At 49.5% G+C, this 23,255-nt stretch overlaps 1 long non-coding RNA gene across 1 annotated transcript; it reads left to right on the forward strand.

Annotated features, from left to right (window-relative positions):
- The first annotated feature begins 2,586 nt into the window (after positions 1 to 2,586).
- On the forward strand, positions 2,587 to 17,540 carry LOC117801039. Its single transcript, XR_004623400.1, has 3 exons — positions 2,587 to 2,710; positions 6,437 to 6,522; positions 15,958 to 17,540. It is a non-coding gene; the product is annotated as an uncharacterized LOC117801039 (long non-coding RNA).
- The last annotated feature ends 5,715 nt before the right edge of the window (positions 17,541 to 23,255 follow it).

Genomic DNA, 23,255 nt, shown 5'->3' on the forward strand with positions numbered 1-23,255 from the left:
GAGGTTCCCGAGAGATTTTTATCCCCAGGTTTAGAAATGACCAGACCAACCCCATCATTTTATAAGCCATGTTTTTGTGATCTAGAGAGGCCCCTTGAGCTGCCCAGGGTCACTCGACAAGTTATTAGCAGGACAGGCTTGGGAATTCCTGGGGGAGGTCCTGACCACGTGCGGGAGGAAGGACGCAAGAACCTCAGAGTTATTGCGCACCTGCCATGCGTTAGGGTCTGTGCTCGACAACTTGGCAGTGACAACAAAGCGAACGTCCTGACTGCTGGAGTCTGTGCTGCTGCTTACCTGCTTATGCCCCTTAACCCTTAGCGATCCTTGCTGGAAAGTGCTGCCCCCCTCATGGAAGAGGCGCGGAAAGGGGTCCCCGGGAGCTGGGTGCTTCCTGGGGCCCCGGAGTTGTCAGACGTGGGTCAGGATTTGAACCTGAATCTGGAACAAGTCTGCTTGGAAACTGCCCCATACTAGCTCTGAGAGACACTTGGTTGTCTGAGTCTTACGAAAACCTTGCGATACAGGCGGTCTCTCTTTTAAAGAAGTCGAAGCCAAAACTCAGGGCGGCGAGCTAACCTGCTAAGACCGTGAGGCAGTCAGCTCTGACGCAGTGAATCCCAGGCTGTCTTACAGCAACGCCTTACTCTTTGTGCTTCTTGGCACTGGAGGGGGGTGGCGGGCTCCGAGGCTCCTCCGGGGGCCCAGACACTACCCTGGCTGCGCCTTTGCCCCCACCCCCACCCCCATGCTCCCTGTCCCCCGAACTGTGTTTGCCCCGAGTCCTTTTCTGATCCTCATCTACTCTGGTGTTCCCAAGCCAGGCTCAGCACACTCTGGAAAGGGCCAGGCTGTTGACTATTCCAGGCTTTGCAGGCCAGATGAATGCCGTTACAGCCCCTAAAGCCGGCTGATGTAATGTGGAAGGAGCCACAGACTTGTGAACGGATGAGCGTGGCTCAGTAAAACGATTTCGTGAGTTTGCCCATTCCTGTTCTAAAAGAAAGCTAAGGCTGTGTATCTGAGCAGATTTTCATTTGTTTTGCTCTGTATGGGAGAGAAAATGTGTCTGCCTGAAAGGGCACGTATTTGAGAAGAGCCTCTGTGTGTCTGGCTCTGAGAACCTCACACCTGAAAAGTGAGAAGAGTTCCTAGTCCTCCAGCACTGTTCGTTTGCTCACGCATGCAGGTGTGTTCATTCATTCACTGAAAGTTTTTTGAGCCCATGCTGGGGGGCTGACACTGTGCCGAGCCTTGCGAGACAGGCAGACGAGTTCTTGCCCTCGCAGAACTTGGAGCTCAGTTGGGCCCGGGTAAGAGACGGCTAGGGGTGTAAAGCAGGGACAAGACTGAGTTGGGAGTCCGGGAAGACTCCTGGAAGAAGCGACCTCTAAGCTACGACCCAAAGTATGGCAAGGAATTACCCAAGTGACAGCAGGGACAAGGCAGGATGTGATCAACACGGGAAAGGGACCTCCAGTGACAGGCTTTTAAAGGTCATTTGTGGGGAATATGTGCAGGGCTGAATTGACCCTTTTGGGGGAACTAGGATTCTTTCAGACAATGTAAACATCTGATTTTCCCACGGGCAGGTGGACCTGGCTGCTTCTTTATTCTGTTCCATGATCCAAATGGCCCAGTCTCTGTCCTGGAAGGAGGAGGGCATGCAGCTGCTGTTTCGTGTTAGTTGGTGACAAAATCATGTTTTATGGTACAAGACTGTGTTTCTTCAGTTTTACCTCTGAGCAGGGCCTTTCCCCTCCTTCCGAAAAATCCAGATCACCAACTCTGGCAAACAGCATGTTATTTTAAAGGCAAATGCTTAGAACTCAACATTTGTAATATACTCTTTATTTAAAATATAAAATAATTGGCTGCATTTTTTTTTAAAAATGAGAAATCATACCTAGTGATTCCTTGTGCCCGGAGCCCGAAAGACTCATTTGAGCTTTTTAAGGAAAATACAAAAAATACCAACTATACAAGTAAGTTAAGCAGATATTTGACTCAAATACTAATTCTATTTTTTATTTTTTTAATTTCATTTTTTAAAAGATTTTATTTATTTATTTGACAGAGAGAGAAGCAGCAAGAGAGGGAACACAAGCAGGGGGAGTGGGAGAGGGAGAAGCAGGCTTCCCGCTGAGCAGGGAGCCCGATGTAGGGCTCAATCTCAGAACGCTGGGATCACGCCCTGAGCTGAAGGCAGACGCTTAACGCCAGGCACCCCTAATTTTATTTTTCTTTATGAGTATGCTTCCCAGAACCCGTGTAATCTCGGGAGTGTCTTTGGCGTTGCGCTGATTCGACGGTGAGCACCGGAGCTGTTGGGTTGTCTTGGTCGCCATGTGCGGATAACCTCTTTCCCCAACTGGACTCTCACTGCTACACAATGGAAGCCAAGCCCCCCAGGCAGGGGCTTACTGCCTGCTCAGGGACGATGACAAAGACGATAGTGTCTGGGGCAGTGGTGACAGCACAGCATGAGTGAAGATGATACACTGCCTATCCCCCTTGTACCTGGGTCCTGGGCTCCCTGCTGGTGATGCACCGTCCCCTGGGGGGATGCTCTTGGGCAAGTGTCCCCCGGGGCAGCTGGCTGTTCACATTGCCCCTGAACCTTGAAATAACACTCCGGACACCGAAGAGACTGCTGAGGCTTCAGGTTCCTGGCACAGAACAGAGTCTCTGGGGAAGCTGGGCTTTACCGGTAAGGACGGCTGAACAGAAGACCCTGGGGCATCTGGGTGCGGAGTTTCCAAACAATCTCACATCCAGCAGCTTTTCTGAAAGTCATTGAAACCGGGCCATTTCCAGAAGGAGGATGGGAGAGGGTGGGCATCGAGGTGGGGTGGCGCCTGCTGGCAGGGGAGCAAAGGTGTCCAGGGAACGGCCTGCAGTCCAGAATGACAGGAACTCCAGAGAAGGAGCTCAGGGTCCTGTCGTAAAGAGGAGGACAGCTCGCCTTGAAGGGGCCGAATCCTGGCATGGGAGGGGGAACCCTGATCAAAGCGTCCGTGTTTACTGTGGTTCTGAGGGCACGCCTGGGGTTTCTCGGTTTCTTGAGCAGAAACGCATCTTGTTCTCAAAATCATGCAACCGGCGACCCATCTGGGAGGCAGGAAGGAAGGGGCCTCTCATCCTCCAGGTGTTTATTTCCTCCCCTGTTATGGTTTCTAGAGTTCAAGAGCTTTTGGTTCATGCTTCATTTACCGAGCTTCATACAGAAGCCGGGCCAGGCACATACCCACTGTCAGGATGGCAAGAGCTTCCACTCCAAGTCCCAGTTCAGATCCCACTGAGTGGCTGCCTGGGCAGTTTTGCCGAGACAGTCCCTAGGCCACCTCTGGCCCGACAGGGAAAAGAGGCTGTGATCAATTATTGAAGATGCCACAGACTTAGAATCTCTACAACTTAGTTGGTGTTTCCCTGCTCCCTGGCCCCACATGTGCATAAATGTTTGCTGAATTAAATTTAATCCACCTAGATCATCTTTCCTTTTGAGTGGCAGGCAGCATCCACACTCCTTTTGATGGTTCAGCAGGTATAAAAGAACAATTGCCGTTTGAGCTATCCGGGGAAAATCTGGTTGGGCAGAGCAGGAAGCGGGGGTAGGTAAATGTTTTGGTTCATTCCACACCTGTTTGTTTAGTCTCTACTGTGGGCCGAGCGGTGTGCTGTTTGCAGGAGATGCGCGGTGTGCCCTGAACCTGACGACACAATGAAGCCCCCATCTCCGCTGGGGTAGAGGGGCCGCCAAGATGCCTCCCCGTTCGGGGAGGTCAGAGAAGTCCTGCTGAAGGTCAGAACCTGCTTCCCAGGTAGCTGAGGTCTTGGATGAGGAAATCCTCAGCAAGAGGCTTTCCGGTCCAGCCCTTTCCAGAAATCTTTCCTGCAGGCTGCTGGCCCTGATAGGTGGCCCTTCATCTCCCAACTGTGCTTCAAGTCTGGGGAACGCTGGGGATACTGGCAACTTTGGTTGGGCCGGTAATCTCTTCTCTTCAAGCCTGTGCACCCCGGTAGAAGACTTGAAGCACTTGTCAAAATTAGCTGGTGGCCCCTGGTTCCTGCTAAATTCTGGCAGTTCCAGAAAAAGCAGATAAAGAAGGCAGAAGGTCCTCTGGCTTGAAATCTACCAACTTTTCCCCTCTCCCAAACCCTCCCTCAGCCCATTGGGCAGGTCTGGTTTCACTGGTCCCAACACGTGCAATCCCTAGATAAGAATTTCCAGAGAACCTGACCAGCAAGAGTTTAGTTACTATTTGGGTAAGTCATGATGTATGCTTCCTTGTGATTGGTTCCTAAGAACCCAGAATTGCCCAGTTCATGCACTTTTAAATGGATAAAAAATGGTTTGAAATTACAGAAAAATTGCCTGTCACATAGATCTTTTTTTTAAAAAAATTCTTAATTTAAATTCAGTTTTAATATATACTGTATGATTAGTTTCAGGGGTAGAATTTAGTGATTCATCAGTTGCATACAACTCCGAGTGTTCATTCCATCAAGTGCCTCCTTAATGCCCATCACCCAATTACCCGTTGCCCCCACCCACCTCCCCTCCAGCAGCCCTCAGTTTGTTTCCCAGAATTCAGTGTCTCTTATGGTTTGTCTCCCTATCTATTTTCATCTTATTTTATTTTTCCTTCCCTTTCCCTATGTTCATCTGTTTTGTTTCTTAAATTCCACATATCTCAACTTTTTTTCACAGAGCTGGAACAGATAATCCTAAAATTTGTATGGAACCAGAATAGCCAAAGTAATGTTGAAAAAAAAAACCGAAGCTGGAGGGATCACAATCCCAGACTTGAAGTTCTATTACAAAGTTGTAATCATCAAGACAGTATGGTACCAGCCCAAAACAGACACATTAGATCAATGGAACAGAATAGAGAACATAGATTTTTGAAGACTATCATATAAATAAGAGCGGAAGATTCTTTTGTTTTGTTTTGTCATCTATGCTTTGAAAAAGGAAATATAATTGTTTCCCTGGTGAGACATGCTTTCCGATCCATTCATACACATACACGCCCTTGCGTGTGAAAGAGACCATCCTCACGCATACTGACATGCAGGTCTACGCCTGAAGGGAATGCACACTCATGTACACACACCTTCACCTTTTGCTGTGGATTCTGATCCTCTGCCATGGTTAGTCTGGAAAGATTTGAATATCCCACATGTGGTTTGGAAATACAAACTGTCAGTGGCTACTTCTCATTCACACGCTTTTGTTTGCATAAACTCCCCTCAAACCCACCAGGTATATGTCATGAATACACTCAGTTGCAAGTTCCTAAGGACCCAAAACTTCCCTAGGTGTGTATCCCCACTTTGGACTTCTGGAGGCAGTGTGGGTGGCAGGAAGAGCGTGGCCTTTGAAGTCACAAGGATCCAGACATGAGTGACGAGCCATGTGACCTTGGGCAGAGATTTGATCTCTGGAGCCTGGGTTTTCTGATTAGTAAAAGCAGCGGGTATGGGGCTGCCTGCTTCACAGGGTTGTGGTTGGGATAAAATGAGATGATGTGCATAAAATCAATGCTACCTACCTGGCCCATGGGGGATGCTTAGCCTCTTTCCCTCTGTAACAAATGGGAGGATTTCATCCATTGTAGAGTAGGGAGGAGCCTTAGGGGTCGTGGCCAAACCCCTACCTGGGCTATTCTGGTTCTCTCAGCACCCCACCCTGAGCACCAGCACCAAGTCCCAGCCAGCCTCGGGCCCTCTTGCAAGGGTTGAAAGACCCAGTTGCACTGAAACTGGGCTAGACCAGCTTTGGGGACTAAGAAGGAGCTGACTTCTATAGGAAGGAACCCATTTCATTGTCAGGCATGTCAGGTACTTGGAAATGACTTTCTGAGAGATTAGACAAGAGCAGCCTCAAATAGGGGAAGATAAGAGGTATAACAGATGCAGGCAGCTCCGTAGAACATGGTACAGTCAGCTGGTATACTAGATAGCCGTGCAAGCTTCCCACTCCATTTATGGACAGTTGCTGAAGATATCACCCAGACTGGGTGTTATTCAAAGGGTTTGTGCCTTCCTGAACCCTTCCAACTATTCACAGACCTTCTCTTCAACTCCAGACTTGCATATCCAACCATAGCCTTGACATCTCCATTTCAACGTTTAATAGGCATCTCAGACAACACATTCCAAACTGGACTCCTGGTCCTCACATCCCAAACATGCTCCTTCTGTAGGAAAAAAAAAAAAGGCAGCCTAGGGATGGGTTGGGTGGGTCGGGGTGGCTGTCTTTTGTGGGGGGTAGTGATCCACAGACCAAAGTCAATGCCTCAAGTTTGTTCCTGGGATCAGGGAGAAGACAGGATCCATTCGCAGACCTCCTTCCCAGGGTGCTATGTGCTGCCAACAGCAGCATTTGGAGGTGAAAACCGAGGTCATGGAATGGATTTTCCTTTTTCCCTAGATGATATTAACGGCACGACCATGGATCAAAGCCACAGCCACGACTGCATCGTGTTACTTCTGGGCAACAACTCAACAGATTCAAATGTGAGTAGGAGCGCACATATTTCTAGAAATCTAATCTCAGTAGCCTCAAATCTCAACCACGTATGTGACTGGGCATTAAGTCTGATTCGTGATGACTTTGGGTTGCTATCTGACAGCGTTACTGGAAACCTCGTCATTCTATGTGGGAGAAAAAAGAAGAAATGACACTTTGATGTTGTCTCAGAAACTACGGCTAGGATTTCCCCGTGAGAACGCACGTAGTTAGTCACTCAGAGACCCTGTTTTAGCACAGGATTGTCACAGGGACAATCACATGTGACACGGGAAAGTTATTGGGTTTGGGTTCTAATCCTGGTTCGTCTTTGAAAGAGTTGTGAGTTTTTAGGAAAATCACTTAGCCTCCCTGAGTCCCGACTTTACCCACATATGATGAGAAGGGTAGACAGAACGCCATCTAAGATTCTTTTTTCAGCCCTATTGTTTTGTGATCTTCGAATAACCACAAAACTCACAGATCTGCAGGACCTTCATCTTTACTTTCGTCACCTTCCTTTAGAGCCCTGAGAAGATTCTGCTTACAGGAGGACTCACAGTCTTCTCCTAGGCCAGTCCTTTTTCAATGGACCTTAGGTCACTGGCTACGGGCGGCGGCGGGCGGGGGGGGGGCCTTCTAAAATATACAACAGATGTCTTTTTCTTCTGCTTAAAAATTTCCACCGAGAACTACTTATCACTTTTTCTCTTGACAACAGGTTGCTTTTTTCTGTCTCTTCACACGTCTTGTACTTTTTTTGTTGTGGGCCGGACCTGGGGAAGGCGACTTTGTAGGGACCATGGATTTTCTCCTCTTCCTTGAAAAAGCGGTGAACTTTGTTTTCCAAGCCAAAGGAGACAGTGAGCCCCCTCCCTGAATTTATGTTTGGCGGGCAGCATGGCAGGGGCTCTGCGGCCTGTCTCTGTCTCTTGGAGGCTTTGCCGCTGGTGTCCTTTCTCTCTCCATCAGTCTCTCTGTAGTTCTCACAAATTCACTCAGTTTTCTCACAGATCATCTAAGAAACAAAAACAAATGCTCAGCAGTTTATTCACTTCATTGTGACTATTTGTGGTAGAAAAAAAATCAAAACAAAATAAAAGTGACAATGGCAAAAATTATACTTGGTAAAATTATTTTGTGACCAAAAAATTGAAGAAAGCGTGAGAGATCCTAGACCATATTAATTTATACAAAATTTGGCCAGTGAAAGTCACAGTGGATAGGGATAAAGGCGTACACCCTCATAATGGCAAAAGTTTTAATAAGCACACGAGGATATGAACAAAATAAACAGATCAATGAATAAAATCTTTGCTGTGCAAAGCAAAAGAAAAAAAGGAAGAGATGGCAAGAATAATTCTAGTAAGAGAAGTAAGGAAAAAATATGAAACGATTTAAAGATTTTATTTATCTAATTTATTTTTAGAGAGAAAGTGTGAGGACTTGTGAGCAGGGGGAAGGGCAGAGCCAGAGAGAGAGGGAGAAGCATGGAGTCAGATGCAGGGCTCGATCTCACCACCCTGAGATCATGACCTGAGCCAAAATCAAGAGTTAGACTCAACCCACTGAGCCACCAGGCGCCCTGAAAAAAATTAATCGCAATAACAAAATTTCATTAGTATTTATGTAATTCTGATTAAAAATATGTCTAGTTAAAACATTGAAATGAAAAGTATAGCATGGGGAATGTAGTCAATATTGTAGTAATAATGTTGTGTGGTGACAGATGGGGAAGATACTTGTTCATGTTGAACACTGAGTAATGTATGGAATGTATGGAAATCACCATGTTGTATGCATGAAATTAATATAACATTGTACATGAATTATACTTTGATATAAATAAATAAACTTAGAAAACATCCTCAGGATAAAAATGATGGGTTTGAAATGCCCTGTGCACCATTGTGCTTTTCAACGTCTCCACGTGCCTGTGCAAGGTCATCCTTTATCTGGAAAACACCCCTCTGAGCTGGCCACCTGATCACCTTGTCCTCGACCCCTGGCCCAGCCCCAGTGTTATCTCCTCAGTGAAGGCCTCCCTGCAACCCAAGGCATAGCTGGCTCCTCCCTTTCTGTGCTCCTCCCACCCTCCGTCCATCCCTATCTTAGGCTTTGCGGTGTTGGGTTAAACACACACTTGCCTGGAGACTGTGAGCCCTTGAAAGGGGTGCTCTTCCTTGTGCCTTGAAAACATGGGTTCTGTACCCCAATACCCAGTGGAGTTTTGCTTCAATACATATGAGTCAGGTGGTATGAAGCCCAATCTGGGTACCAGAGGGGAAACAGAGGAGGTGCCCAAGGGTGATGGAGACACAGCCTCTGACCTCAGGGAGTGCACTGTGTGGCAGGTAGGTGGCTATGGGACTGAGTAGAGCCACAGCGGGAGGCCGCAAGGGACACTGTGTCTGCGGGAGCAGGAGCCCTGACCCAGCTAAGAGAATTTAAGACTCCCTTTAAAAATACAGTGGGTATTTCCTTCACATGGTAATAATTGATCTTAAAAAACAGAAAAATTCGTTAAGAAAAAGAAAAGATGAAGAAAATTGCCCATGTTTCCATAACATAATGTAGCTCTTTTAATTTTTGCAGGCGTTTTCTTTCCTGTTTAAGATTGGGGGCATTAAATTTTTTTTTTATTTTGAAATCGTTATAAATTCACTCTTGTTTGAAAAATAGAACAGAGAGCTCCCATGTTCTCTTCAACCAGTTTCCCTCAATGTCTTACATAAATATTGAGTAATAGCAAAACCAGGAAACTGACTTTGGTCCAACCCACAGATCTAATTCAGGTTTCATCAGTTTTACATGTTATGTTTATTTTGTGAACATGGGGATAATAGGCTTATAAGTGGTGTGTGTGTGTATTTTATATATATATATATATTTAAGATTTTATTTATTTGAGAGAGAGAACGCGCACAAGCAGGGGGGCGGGGCAAAGGGAGGGGAAAGGGAGAAGCGCATTCCCCGCTGAGCAAGGAGCCTGATGCGGAACTCGATCCCAGGATCCTGAAATCGTGACCTGAGCCAAAGGCAGATGCTTAACCGACCGAACCACCCAGGCGCCCTGTGTGGTCTATATTTTTCCAATTTACTTTATCTCCTGGTGTTGCGTCACCTCTGTGACCATCATTTCTGACACCTGGATGATGAACAGCCCCCCCACCCTGTGTGGTACTTTGCCAAAATCTTCCTCTGTTGAAGTTTACATTGCTTCAGTTTCACTGTCAGGAAAAACACTGTTCCATATCTTTTATATGCTTTTTATTATCTTATACACATGTCTATATTTTATATTCTTTCTTTCCTAAGACAAATTCCCTGAAAAATGGAGAGGGAAATAGAGGGTGGTAGATTGTTTGATAGAAATACAGAGTACTTTTTTCTTGAGAGGGGAAAGTTTTCACATATTTTGGGGCGGGGTCTGATCACGTAGAGAAGGAGCAGTTGAAGACACAGAAAGAGGGCCTGAAGAATGGACAAAGTATGGGAGAAGGTGGCAGTGTGGTAGGTTCATTTCCTCAATGATCCCAATTCTTTACCTGCCCCACCCCCCTGTATCCAAGCCTTTTCCATGCAACTTTGGAGTGCTCCCTGAAATGCATGGTACTTCCCTACTCTGTGGGGCATGCTTTGGCTATAGAATGGGGCAGAAGTGACAGTATGCCTTGAGTATGTCACTGAGGGTTTCTGTTCTGAGTAATTTGTACCCAGGACAGAGGCCGAGAGAAGGAAAGGACAGAGGGCTCAGCTCTAGATAAGGCCAGGCTTTCCAGAAAGATCTGCATGGGATTGGATGCCATGCTTCTCCAAGACCATTTCTCTTCTGATTCAGACGCTGGGTAGGCAGAGGATGATGGCATCTCAAATGAACCACTGACTTCATATAAGGAATTAAACGCTTAAAGGTTTCTATCTCAGCTGTCAAGGCTGAGAAGCCATAAGAAAAGAGAAGTTCGACCTTTGTTTGAGGAAGCACAAGATGGACCATTCTGAAGACCAGGATTGCCATGTACAGTTTTGCAGGCTGAGCCCTGCACAAGGAGCTGCCCAGGGACGGTGTGAGATGCACACAGCTATAGTGAAGCATGTATTTAGACTCAAGAACACCTTCTTTTAAACTCAAGAACATCTCTGCAAGTTCAAAGTGCAGTCTTATACTTCGGGTACCAAAAAGAGTTTCAGTGGTAAGAATGAGGGGGGAAAGAGCACCAGAATTAGATACAAAATATCCTCAGCATCAAAAAATCAAGTGGTGTCTTTGCTGAGGCCATTGAGATGCAATAAAAACTATCCCCCCTCCCCCGGGGAAAGCTGGTTTAATTTGGGTTAGTTTGGTGCCACCAAGGGCTGTGTGTTCCCAGGGAACATGATGAGAGAAAGTAAAAAGAAAGGGGATTCTCCTTTTAGAATGGTTTTCCTGCTCCGTAAAGTGGAGTCATTCTTTAAGTCCATATTCGGGCAAGGATACCTCCATTATATCTCTGCATCTCTGAGGTCTGCACGTCAGAGGAAATCATGCAAGGAGAAAGTTCTGGACCAGACGGGCATGGGCAGGTCTTCCTTGAGCTCATATGAATCAGAGTTTTGGGACTGGAAGGATCTGAGGGCTCATCCAGACTATTCTTTCATTTAACGAAGGAGAAAAGGGAAGCCCAGAGAGGGAAAGGGATTGGCTCAAGGTCACACAGCTCAGAAACAGCACAGCTGGAATGAAAACCCAGAGATTTGTGTTTCTCTTTCTTGGCTCTTTTCCTTGCCATCAAACCCCGGGAGCAGGGTGGCTAGTCGTTACAATATTGGGCTGGGGAGGGGCTTGAAATCGGTGTCCAGTGTAACTCCCCCCACTTGAGAAAACTGCTGGTGTGAGCGGCCTTCATCAGGGCCATCAGCGTGGCGTTGCCATGTCCTCAAGCCGCCTGGTCACATAGTGCCTCGCATGTTCTGGGTGCTGCTCAGGGCCTCCTGACTGGAGTATGCTCCTGGGACTGTCAGAAGCCAATCGCGTCCCAGCCTGTGTGCTTCACGGTCTGCGCCCATGGTTAGGATTCAGTAGCTGCTCCGTGTGTGGAATTGCACGTAGACGCCTCCGAACAGCAGCCAAACATTGGCTTTGGACACATTTTTGGATCAGGACCAACTGGGTTCAAGCTTTTAGAACATCACCAGGAATGCTGCTTTTCCATTAGCGACAGAGAACCGAGTGAGCCATGGGGGCGCTGTCGGGAGGCAAAGACTGTGACCCCCAGACACTTGGGCAGCAGGCCCCAACACACACTCCCCAGCACCGGCTCAGAGTGTCACAGCGGTGCCCTGTCTCTAAACCGCTGTGCAGCTTTGGACAGTTCCCTCCCTTCTCTGGGCCTTGGGCTCCCTACCTGGACATAAGGGGGTGGACTGGATGGTGGTGGCAGCCCCTCCCAGCTGGGCCTTCCTTCCAGCCTCCTACCATGTGTGGACTCAGAGCAACCAGGCAGGGAAGAGCAGTTTCCAGACACTTCCTCTTGCTCCACCCTGCCCCATGCGCCCGGTTCCCCTCCTGGTATTTTCTAGTTGCTTCTGTCTGGACACAGGGCTGGTTTGGCTCTGTTTCTCCACCTTCCGTAGGAAATTGTCTTTGCCTGGAGCACACTGGTGCACAGGGCGCCTGGCTGCCTCTCGGCTCTGGGCCTCGGCTTCCCGAAGGCACAGAACAGCGGGGGGGAAAGAGGGTACCTTCCTGTCACAATCCTGGGCAGCTGACAGGCAGCAGGGAAGGGCAGGGGCTGGCTCTGTCCCCAGGGTCATAAGGTTATGGCCTTCTCCTCCATAGTTGTCCTTCTCCCCCATCCCTGGGGGGGGGGCAGGAGAAAGCCCTGGACACTGCCGCCAAAGCAGAAGGGGAGGGGGGACAGTTGCGACAGTCGCAGGGAGGGAAGAGTGACTCCTTAAGTATGAGGTCTGGAGACCAGAGCAGGAAGCCCTCAGGACAGAGAGAGGACCGGGCCAGCTGGTGTGCAGGCTGGAGGAAAGCGCTGCTCAGATCCCTCTCCCAAAAAAGAAAGAGGACACAGACCCTAGACTATGGGGTGTCCAATCGCAAGTGGTCTGGCCCCAGCAAGAAATTACGAATCCCTCATATTTTACCTTAAAAACCCAGCGCCCGGCCCATGACAGAGGCTCAGTGAATGTTTCCTGAATTAATCTGAATTCTGCATGCCACTGGATCATCTGCATAATCCCCCTGATTTTGGAGCCAAACTTCAGCTCCATGGCAATCCCGGGCTTCTGGTGCCCGTGCTTACTGCCTCATGCTCTGTCGGGAGTCCGGCGTGGCGGGGAGAGCTCTGGGTGTGCCAGCAGGCCCCTGAGCTCTCGTGGTGGCTTGCTGACTGGGTGGCCGGGGGGGCCTAGAGCAAAGAACTCCTGCTTCCCGGGCCTCAGTCTCCCCGTCTGTGAGCAGAGAGGTAGGGATGTAAGGTTCCAGCGAGTCCCGGGATCTCAGCAGCCCACACTCTTGGGATCTGTCTGGAGCATCTGGAGGACCTGGTGACACGGAGACTGGGGAAACACTTGAGGACAAACCAAACCTCAGTAGGGTTAAAGGGTGTTAAATACTTTGTGTCACTTTTGGCCGCCTCTTGAATATTGATAATATTAGCTTCTGGCTATGACCAGAACCTTGAAAAATGTGTTTCTTTGCCTTGAGATTCATGTGTAGTTCTGTGTTTAAACAATAATAATAATGCCAAGGTCTGCATTGTGCTTTTCAGATTTATCAACTCATTCACGGATTCATTCATTCAAAAAACATGCATCAAGCACCACATTGTGACAGGTGGGGGGGCCGAGCGGGATACTCGGTGAAGTAAGTGGGAAATTATACCACCATGTGCAAAAGGCTGTGGTCATGGCGTGAGCAATGTGCTCACCACCCTTGACCCTGGAATAGTGTGTCCTCTGCTCATCACCACCACTCCCTGAAGAGGACGCTGTCTATGGTGGAGGGCTTTGGAGCTCAAGAGGTTAAGTGACTTGCCCAAGGTCACGCAGCCCATACCTTTGGACTCTGAATCCACAGCCATGGATGTAAGGTCCTGAGTCACCTCTCTTTGGGTTCCTTTAGGGAATCCTTTTTGCTTTATTAAGACTTTTTGGTTCCCACTTAAAAAAAAATAGTAAAAGTAGCTGTTTACCTGCTTTCTTTATAAAGCTGAGGGGTCTGATAGGCTTGTCTTGTCCTTAAAGAAAAGGAAAATATTTCAAGATTTTCACTGGGTCCTACACTGGGGCTGGACAATCATTTCTATGCCTTCCCGGAGCATCCAGGAATAGACAGTTGCCCACGACTGTGAGTTCGCAGGACCCTCCTTTCCATGGTGGGATCCTTTCCCGGCCTCCCAGATGTCACTCTAGGTTTGCTTTCCTTTTTACCTTCCAGAAATAAGATGCTTCTCTCCTAAGCAAAGAGGTGGGTCACATAAAGCAAGACAGAGGCAGAGCTGGTTAAACCCTTTACCCTCTGAGAACACCTCAGGATCCTCGAGAACACACGAACACATTTGAACTGAACCCCGACTTTGCTGTGTGACTCTGGCCCAGTTACTTAGCCTCTCTGTGCTTCATGAGCTCATTTGCTGTACAGATGTTATCAACAACACATCTCACAAAAGGACATCAGGATTTACAACGCAGTTTGTAAACTGTGACCTCTTTCATGAACAGGGTGCACATCAGGCTTCCGGGGAGCGTGGGGCAAGGTGACATGAATTTGGGAAAGAGATTAGACTTCGGAGTTAGGAGGTCCAATTTCAAACTCTGAATGTGCCTTTTTATGAGCAGTGTGACCTCGAGCCAGCATCTGACAGCCCTGACACTCAGCACCCAAGCCAGGGTAACACAGGTGCCCGCCCCATGCCCCTCACCCCACAGTTATTAAGAACCAAAACGCTGAAGGGGCGCCTGGGTGGCTCAGTCGTTAAGTGTCTGCCTTCTGCTCAGGACGTGATCCCAGTGTTCTGGGATCAGCCCCGCATCAGGCTCCCTGCTCAGCGGGAAGCCTGCTTCTTCCTTTTCCACTCCCCCTGCTTCTGTTCCCTCTCTCGCTGTGTCTCTCTGTGTCAAATAAATAAATAAAATCTTTATTAAAAAAAAAAAGAACCAAACGCTGAAACACCATCTGTCCAGGTCTGGGACAGACGGACATTGGTCAGCGCCATGGCCGAGGTCAGGGTTCCCCTTCCGTGCAGTCCTCCAAGGGAACAGAGATTGTGTGAGGCTCTGAGATCCCGCCAAGACAAGAAGAGGAAGCTGACAATTCCTCCCTGCCTTTACCTCTTCCTGGGCTCCTCCCTCTTCAGGCCCACATCTCCCTGGCTGGCCCGCTACCTTCTCAGACACACTTTTCAGAAGGCCTTCAACTACACTTCATTAAATTTTAAAATAATAATAAAGAACATGTTTTAAAGAAAATACAAATAAACTTTTCTTAAAAAGATTTTATTTATTTATTTGAGACAGGGAGAGAGAGAGAGCACAAGTAGGGGAAGCAGCAGAGGGATAGAGAGAGAAGCAGACTCCCTGTCGAGCAGGGAGCCCCATGTGAAACTTGATCCAGGACCCCGAGATCATGACCTGAGCTGAATGCAGACGCGTAACTGACTGAGCCACCCAGGCGCCCCCAAATGGAACATTTTTTTCAAAAAGAAGAAGGAGGAGGAGGAGGAGGAAGAGGAGGAGGAAAAGAACAGAAAAGAACACGAAAGAAAAGAAAGGGAAAGGAAAAAAAAGGAAAGGAAAGGAAAGGAAAGGAAAGGAAAGGAAAGAAAGGAAAGGAAAGGAAAGGAAAGGAAAGGAAAGGAAAGAAGGAACAGAAGATTCTGTCCCTCTCCGTGCCGGAACAGCACCCACCGCTCCATCCCATTGGGAGGCAGGCCCCCGGCTTCCCCTCCCAAGGATAGGCAGGGGCTAATGGCGGTCACTGGCACCCACCACAGGGGCCCTCTCTTTTCCACACTCCATGGTGGCTCCTTTTGGCCAGGTTCCAGTTCCCTAGTTTTGGGTTCCCTCACACATGGCCCATGAAGGCTCAGCCCAGCAGGAGTCCAGCAGAAAGGGCTGGGTTGAGGACTTGAGCAGCGGGACCACTCAGCAGTCCCCTGGTGGGAAGGCCAGCCCCGATGCTCTTGAGGAGCCCTGAGCAAAGCGCAGTGGCTGGGGTGCCCTCTGCTCTGCCAGCGGGGCTCTGGGCTCCCCCCCCCAAATCTGCCTGTTGGAAATCTGCCTCCCTCCAGGTGGCCAGCGAGGGTGTGGCAACTCCACAAATAAGGAAAACCAGGATAAGAGCTCATGTTTGCCCCTATGCAACAGGGGATAGTTTCGTGGTAATTCTGATTGGGCCGCTCCAAAACCATTGTTTCATCCACAACTGCTCTCCTCCTTTTTTTTTTTTTTTTAAGGAATTGAAGTCCATGACTGTTCCCCTTCCCTTTGAAGTATGATGTCTCTTCGTGTCCAACATCCCTCCTTCAAGCCACAGATCCATATGAACCAAATGTCTGTGGAATAAAAACATTTGCAGTGAATATTAACTCAACAGAAAATACGTGTTCCAATTTGCAGTCAAGATACATAAGCGGCGTCAGTAATCATTGACTATAAGCCAGCTGTCGAGGTGACCTGAGATGGCAAATGCCGCTGGAGAAAAACTCACTACAAGAGGACAAACACAGACACATTCCGTGGCCCCCAGGGACCAGGGCGCAGGTCCAGCAGAGCTCGGGGCAGTGGGTTAATGTCCAGACTGTCCAGCCCCGGCCAAGCTCTCGAAGGCCGGTGCTCTGACCTTCCACGGCTCTGTTGAAGATGTGCTCTCCCGCCCAGGGACGTGGACAAAGCCAATACGGGATTAGCTCGGACGGTCCCCACACCCAGGGCTCTCCCTACAACCAAAGGCACAGCTCGGCTTCTGTGCCCCCACTTCTCTTTTTAAGCTTTAATTTAAATTCCAGTGAGTTAACATACCGTGTACTATCAGTTTCCCCACTTTTCTATCTGAGAGGGCACCCAAAGCCACTCCTTCCTCAGTCCATCCAGGTTAGAGCTGCACCAGGCCCAGGAGGCCATGGGTCTGTGTTATGCTCCGGCCCCACAGACAGCCTCCACCTGAACACCTCAGTGACCAGGAGCTCCCTGTTCGGGGCAACCGTCTGTCTGATTTTCACATCACTCAGATCGTCGATCCTTACCGTGAGCTGAAATTGGCCTCCCTGGTTCATCACTGGAACTTTATCACTGGTTCCAGTTCCTTCCTGGGAAGGCAGGCAGTCTTTGCCTTCCTTCACATGACTGCCTTTCAAATACATCACTGCAAGTCTCCGGACGGAACGGCCTAGTTCTTCAACTTTGGGAATGGTGGTTCTTAATAATGCGAAGGCTTTGGACCACATTCCTTAATCCCACAAATCCTGAGGATCATTGTCCCAGAAAACTGTGTTGGCAAGTGTGTCTGCACTGCTCCCCTCTGAGTACATCCGTGGATCCCTCGAGAACCCATGGACGGAGGTAGAAAGCTTGTGGTGGAACCCTAAAGGCAGATGCCAGAGCTGGAGGGAGTGAAGCACCCACCCTCCTGACGTCACAGACAGAGACTGCGAGCGTCTGGACACCCTGGTTTGCACTTGTCTGCACAGACCAGGCATCTGGCATCCAGATAATAAAGGGTTAACCAGCTGCCCTGGAGTTTCTTCCCAAGGAGGGGGATGGATGAGGGCACCCCGATGGCCCTCTCCACCTCCACCTGAGCCTGCCCCAGGAAGAAGGGGACTTGGATGCATGCTGAATCCCACAGAATGTGCTGGGCTGACCTCTCCTCCTCCTCCCGTTTGTGCCCCTACCTGAACCAGCTGCATCCCCAAATGCTCATAGTTTGGCCTCTATTAGCTGCTCTGTGGTTTTCTTCCTTCCTTCCTTCCTTCCTTCCTTCCTTCCTTCCTTCCTTCCTTTTTCTTTCTTTCTTCTTTCTTTCTTTCTTTCTTTCTTTCTTTCTTTCTTTCTTTCTTTCTTCTTTCTTCCTTTTTCTTTCTTTCTTCTTTTCCTAAGTGAGGTAGGATAAAGGTGCCCCCTCCCAGTAATCTCATTTTACAAATAAATATGGAATTATATGGCATATACTCTTTCATAAGCTGCCTTTTTTCTTGTTGGGTTTTAGATGTTTTTGTTTTGTTTTTGTTTTTTGCTTCACAGTATACTGTGATGCTTCTCGATGTCACTAAATATTGTAGATTTTGGAGGGATTCTGGAGTGAGAGGGGGAGGTAAAGAGAAGCATAGAGATGCAGGACGATGGACTGAGAAAAGAGGCATGAGGGAGAAGGAGGGGAGAGTCTGATGTCTGGGAGAGGTGGAATCTCATGGTGGAGAAAAACTGACTACAAGAGGACAAACACAGACACATTCCATGGCCCCCAGGGACCAGGGCGCAGGTCCAGCAGAGCTCGGGGCAGCAGGCTAATGTTCAGACTGTCCGGCCCCGGCCAAGCTCTCAAAAGCCAGCGCCTTCGATCAAGGATCAGGGCAGGAGTGGGCTCTGGTCTTGGGGGGCTCAGGGGTATTCTGCTGCCCCTTCTATACAGGGACACCTAGCACATGGGTGGGCTTCCTGAGGGCCGTGCTGGCCACTGCTTGATCTGGGGAGCGCAGAGGTGACTGGATGCCCCAGGAGAAGCACAGACTTGGGGCTGTTTGGGAGGAAGCCAGGCTAGCACCGGCACCGCCTGCCTGTCTGCACATGGCCTGGCTTCTGGACCCTTAGCATACTGGTCGCCCTCCGGAGATGGAAATGGTTTCAGCAGTGATCTCATGAATGGGCTTTACACATCAATAGATTCTTTTTATTTATAAATTTTTCATTTTGGCTTTACCATCCCTTCTTGAGAAGCTTCCTCTGCTCCAGGCCTGCCTGTCCCCAGCTGGGGCAGAATGCTCTCTTCTGCTCGTGCAGCACCCAGGCACCCTCTGTCATGACCTGTGTCACCCTGGGTTGATAGGATCTGAGAGCTCAGTCCTGGCAGGGAGGGCCTGGGTGCTATTCATCTCAGTCTCCCTGGAGCCTGGCTGGCAAATGATCCTGCCAGGTGATTCTCAAACTGTGCCCAAACTGTGCCGGGAGGAGCCTCGGAAAGGAGGAGGCGGTTTGGGGGACTGTGGATGTGACTCTGCCCACCCTTCCTCTTTAGTAAAAGCACCTCCATCCTCCCCAACGCACCCCTCTCCCCACCCCACCCTGTCCTCTCAGGAAAGGACTGAGCTCCTAATGGAAGAAGGGGAATGCATATCTTCTGTTCGAGGAACTTGGTCAGTGATGAGCAAGAGAAGGATATTTCAACAGAACAGGGAATCTTTGTGCCCAAAGCACTCCAACTTTATTCTCTTGGGTCAAAACCACATCAGGCATCTAGGCATGAATTTTCTGAGTGACTCTAAGCTGTGTCCCAGTATATTATGGTTATCTTAGGAAGCTGATACCTGAACATCTGGGATCGTATGTGTCCCCGAACGCAGGGACAGCTGCACAATTTCCCTGTATACCGTGCAAGTGAAAACAGCACTGGTGGTGGAAAGAACAGGGCCCCGGGTCCAAACATCTGCATTTTGGCCTCCAGTGTCTACTTTATAACTGTGTTTTCAGACATAGTTACTAACTTCGGTGGGTTCTTTCTCCCAGAGTTCTTTATTCTATTACCAAATGAGATAATACATGTGAGCAGCTTTTCTAAGCTGTAAAGACCTACTTTTTTAAAAGATTTTATTTATTCATTAGACAGAGATAGAGACAGCCAGTGAGAAAGGGAACACAAGCAGGGGGAGTGGGAGAGGAAGAAGCAGGATCCCAGGGGAGAAGCCTGATATCGGGCTCGATCCCAGAACTCCGGGATCACGCCCTGAGCCAAAGGCAGACGCTTAACGACTGAGCCACCCAGACGCCCCCTGTAAAGACCTATTTTTAAATGGTGATTATTACTGATGTTGGTGATACACCTGAGCCGGAAGAAGGGGACAACCATCCATCTTACCAGCAGCAGAGGAAACCTGGTCCTACAGAGATGAGGCCCAGGGATTTCAGAAATTTTCTTTGCCAGATGGCGTTGGCTTTATTTCTACCCCTGAAAGGTCTATGGAATTCAGGACGTCTGATGGACCTATGTATGCTGGGTGTGCTGATGGGAAAGGACAGTCCAAGCCAGCGTGGCCTCTTTCCAGTAAGGTCTTGCCGTAGACAGGTGCTTAATTGCCCCTGACTCCTACTAATGACTCACAGCAAAGTGACCAATGGCTTACTGGAGGGAGGGTGATGGGGGCCAGCAGGCCAACATGTCAGGTGGCTCTGTGCAGCCCGAGGCCATGTCCTATTGGCTCGCCTTGCCCCCTTCCGCACCCCCAGCAGCCCCTGAGCCTCCAGCTTGGGAGAACAGCTAAGTGGTTGCTGGATGCCAAGAAGTTCACCAAGAAGCCAGGACTTTAGAAGAGAAGCCAGCATGTCAAGGAAGCCATGGCCCAGAGAAGTGAGATGGCAACTACAAAGTGGCCAGATGGGAAGGCATTCCTTCTGCTTCCGAGGAGGGTACATCCTTGTCCTTCACACCCCGGCCTTCTATTCCGCCTTCCCTGACTCTAAGTGCCGTGAACGCCTCAAGCAGGCAGAAACTTATGTTCGTAACAGAAGTTACAAGAAAAAATGTTCACAGGCTACTGGTGTTGACTTAAATTATTTTTTTTATGTTACTTAAATATGTGCCCATATAAAACTAGGCATAAACTGCTAAATCATACAGGCCTAAAACCAAAGTAAATATACAGATTAAACATCATAAAAAGGGCGCAACAAGTAAAGTTTAAGAAGTCCCACACAATGGAGGAGGTGGTCTTGTTGAAAGCTGCTTGCCTCTCGGGAAGCGGGGGCCACTGCTCAGGCTCTTGGGCATCTCGCTTGCCCTCTACTGCACCCCCGTCCTCTCTGTTGGAGTGACTGCAAACACTCGATGAACAGGCACAGTATGTCCACGTTGCATCGGCCTCTGTCCTTCACTTGGTTTGTTTTTGCCAATTAAAGTGTTGCCACTTATTGCCAAATGTCATGGACAGTCCTGAGGCGCGCGGTCCTGGTTACAAGGTGGCGTCCGATATTTCAGAATGCGCTCCTACGTTACCTCACCACAGCAATGAATATAGTGAAGGTGGAGATCCTCCACCCCAGGCTCTGGACCCCTCTGGAATGTGGCCCCTGGTGGCTGTTTGGTTCCCGGCTTTGAGACAGGAACAAGCCCTTGGTGCAATGGCAGACCGGGTTTTGCTCCACACTGCCCCCTGGTGGTGCCCTTCACCACACCTTCCCTAGGGTCTGCACCTTTCCCTCGTGGTTCAAGAGAGGCAGGGTCTCTGCCTCAGAGAGGTAAGGGGACAGAGGACAGCAACAGAGGGTGTCAGCATGTTAGCTGGATTGAGGGACTTGGGCAAAAGGATAGGAATGGCGGCCTGGATGACCGACGTCGTCGTTCGGTGTGAGCTCTTTTTCTCACATGACCCTTCCTCCCTTGCCTGCCACAGTCACTCTTGAGGTTACCATGATTAGTGTTGAAACGTGGCACAGTAGTAGCAAGTGGTGCGCACCCTGGGGTGGGGGGTGGCCTCCTGGCTTCCTCTGCTGTCCTTCTGGACGCCAGCTCCCTGCACCTCCCCCCTCCCAGAGATGCAAGAGAGGGCAAGCCTACACCAGTAGGCTCAGGATTCTCCAGCTCCGTCTCTGTCCATATTAAAGCATGGGCTGGGGCCCTGGGGGTGTCTGGAGCTTTCCTGAGAGGGCTTCAGGAAAGCGGTCCTCAAACACCTGAGAGTGGAACCTTGTCCTCTTCACCACTCCGTCCCCTCTCAAGAGGCCAGAATCCTACCCCCTTGGGCAGCTCCAGCTAAAATGTACTTTGAAATTACACAGACCAGCATTCAAATCCCAGTTCTACCACTTATGACTGAAGCCACATTTCTTAATGCCCAGGAACCTCAGCTCATCCATAAAATGGGAAGGATAGTGCCTTTTGTTCAGACCTGTGATGAGAAAATAGAATAAAGTCCTTAAGAAGCATGAGGCAGGGCACGCCTGGTGAGTTGAATTCTTCTGACAGTACCTTCCTGGATGTTCAGAAGCTCCCGCTCCAAGGTCCCAGTGCAAAGCGCCCCCAGCTATGGCGGGGCTGGTGGCTCTGTGACCTTACCACACCACTCACCAGCCACCAGCTGCACCCCTGGAGTTGCTGGACATGCTGTCACTCTTCCCCAAACAAGGACAAGCCTGGATTTTGTATCATGATTTTCACCCCCCACCCCCAAAGGACTTTCCCACGCCATGAGCTGACTATCTGACCCCTCCTGGGCATGTGTCGCGCTCTAGCCTGAAGTTGCGGTAAAGCCAAAAGCTATTCTGAGGTTGTCTTTAGCCTCACAGCTATTTCAGGCTCCAGTTGAGACGTGGGGAGAGAAGCCAGCACTCTCTGCCTGTGTCTCAACCACAACTCCCAAGACTGATCCTTTTATGCTCCTGACACCCTCAGATCCAAAATAGCCCCCGCATGGGGATGGTGACTGGAACCCATGTGGACGGAGCGGGGATGGGCCTGTAGTCGAGCTGGAGCAGGCGCCGGGGTTTGAGATGGAGCAGGGAGGCAGCCAGGGCTGCGTTTCCACGCTTTGGAGCTGGAGCTGGCAGACTTGCCCTGGGAGGGGGTGCTCCGATGGGGCAGCAGCTTCCAATCCTGCAGCTCATTTCTGCCTGCTGAGTTCTCAACCTATGCTTGCTTCTGGGCTGGGGGCATTCATTCATCGGGGCCACAAATACTCCTGAACACCTGCTGCTGGCCAGGCCCCGTCCTGGGTTCTGGAGGTGCAGCTGTGGACAAATGCAACAAAAATCTCTCTCTCCGGGAGCTAGCGTATCAGTAACAAAAGCTGTAATAATGAATTGGCATTGATCTCGAGAGTTTGCAAAGCACTTTTCCATATCTTTTCTTAATGGCAATCTGCTTGAGTACTCTGTGCTAAAACAGTATGTGTAGTTTTATACTTTCCCGTTCTCCTGTCATCCTGCCAGTACTTCTTTGAGTTAGACACCCTCCATCTTACTGACAAGGAGACAAAGACCCCGGAGGAGTCGACAATGTGTGAGGTTTGTGCAGCTGGTGAGTGGCAGAGCCAGAATCTGAACCGAGGTACGTCTGGCTTTAGGGACCAAGCAAGAGCTTAACCACTGCGCACAGAGGAGCTGCTGGCATCCACTCACAGAGGCTCAGGGAGACGCAATGGTTGACAAAGGCAAGTTCTGTTCCATGGAATGATGAAACTTTGAGTTTGCCCCATGCAGGACTCCTACCTCAGCGCAAGTGGAGGGAACTGGACTCTGCTCGAGTGTTTCTGGGCTCTAGGCTGCTCCCTGCCCCATGGGCAGCCCACCCCATCTGGACACTGTGACGGTTCCTAGTCCTGCCGGCCTTCGAGGAACCACCTGCCCCGTCTGCCTGCCTGGCAACCCGTCGGAAAATCTCTGCCTCCAACAAAAACCCACCCAACATGGTTCTGACTTGCTTCTTTCTCCCGCCAAGAAACAACATGTCCCAGACAGGGTGTGGTGCCTCCTCTTCATTCTTACACCCTCAGCCTGCCCATCTGATACATTGCTTATCTCACTGTTGGGGATACACCTGTCTCATTCC

The sequence above is a fragment of the Ailuropoda melanoleuca genome, chromosome 2 (assembly GCF_002007445.2).
Source record: "Ailuropoda melanoleuca isolate Jingjing chromosome 2, ASM200744v2, whole genome shotgun sequence".
Classification (NCBI taxonomy): domain Eukaryota; kingdom Metazoa; phylum Chordata; class Mammalia; order Carnivora; family Ursidae; genus Ailuropoda; species Ailuropoda melanoleuca.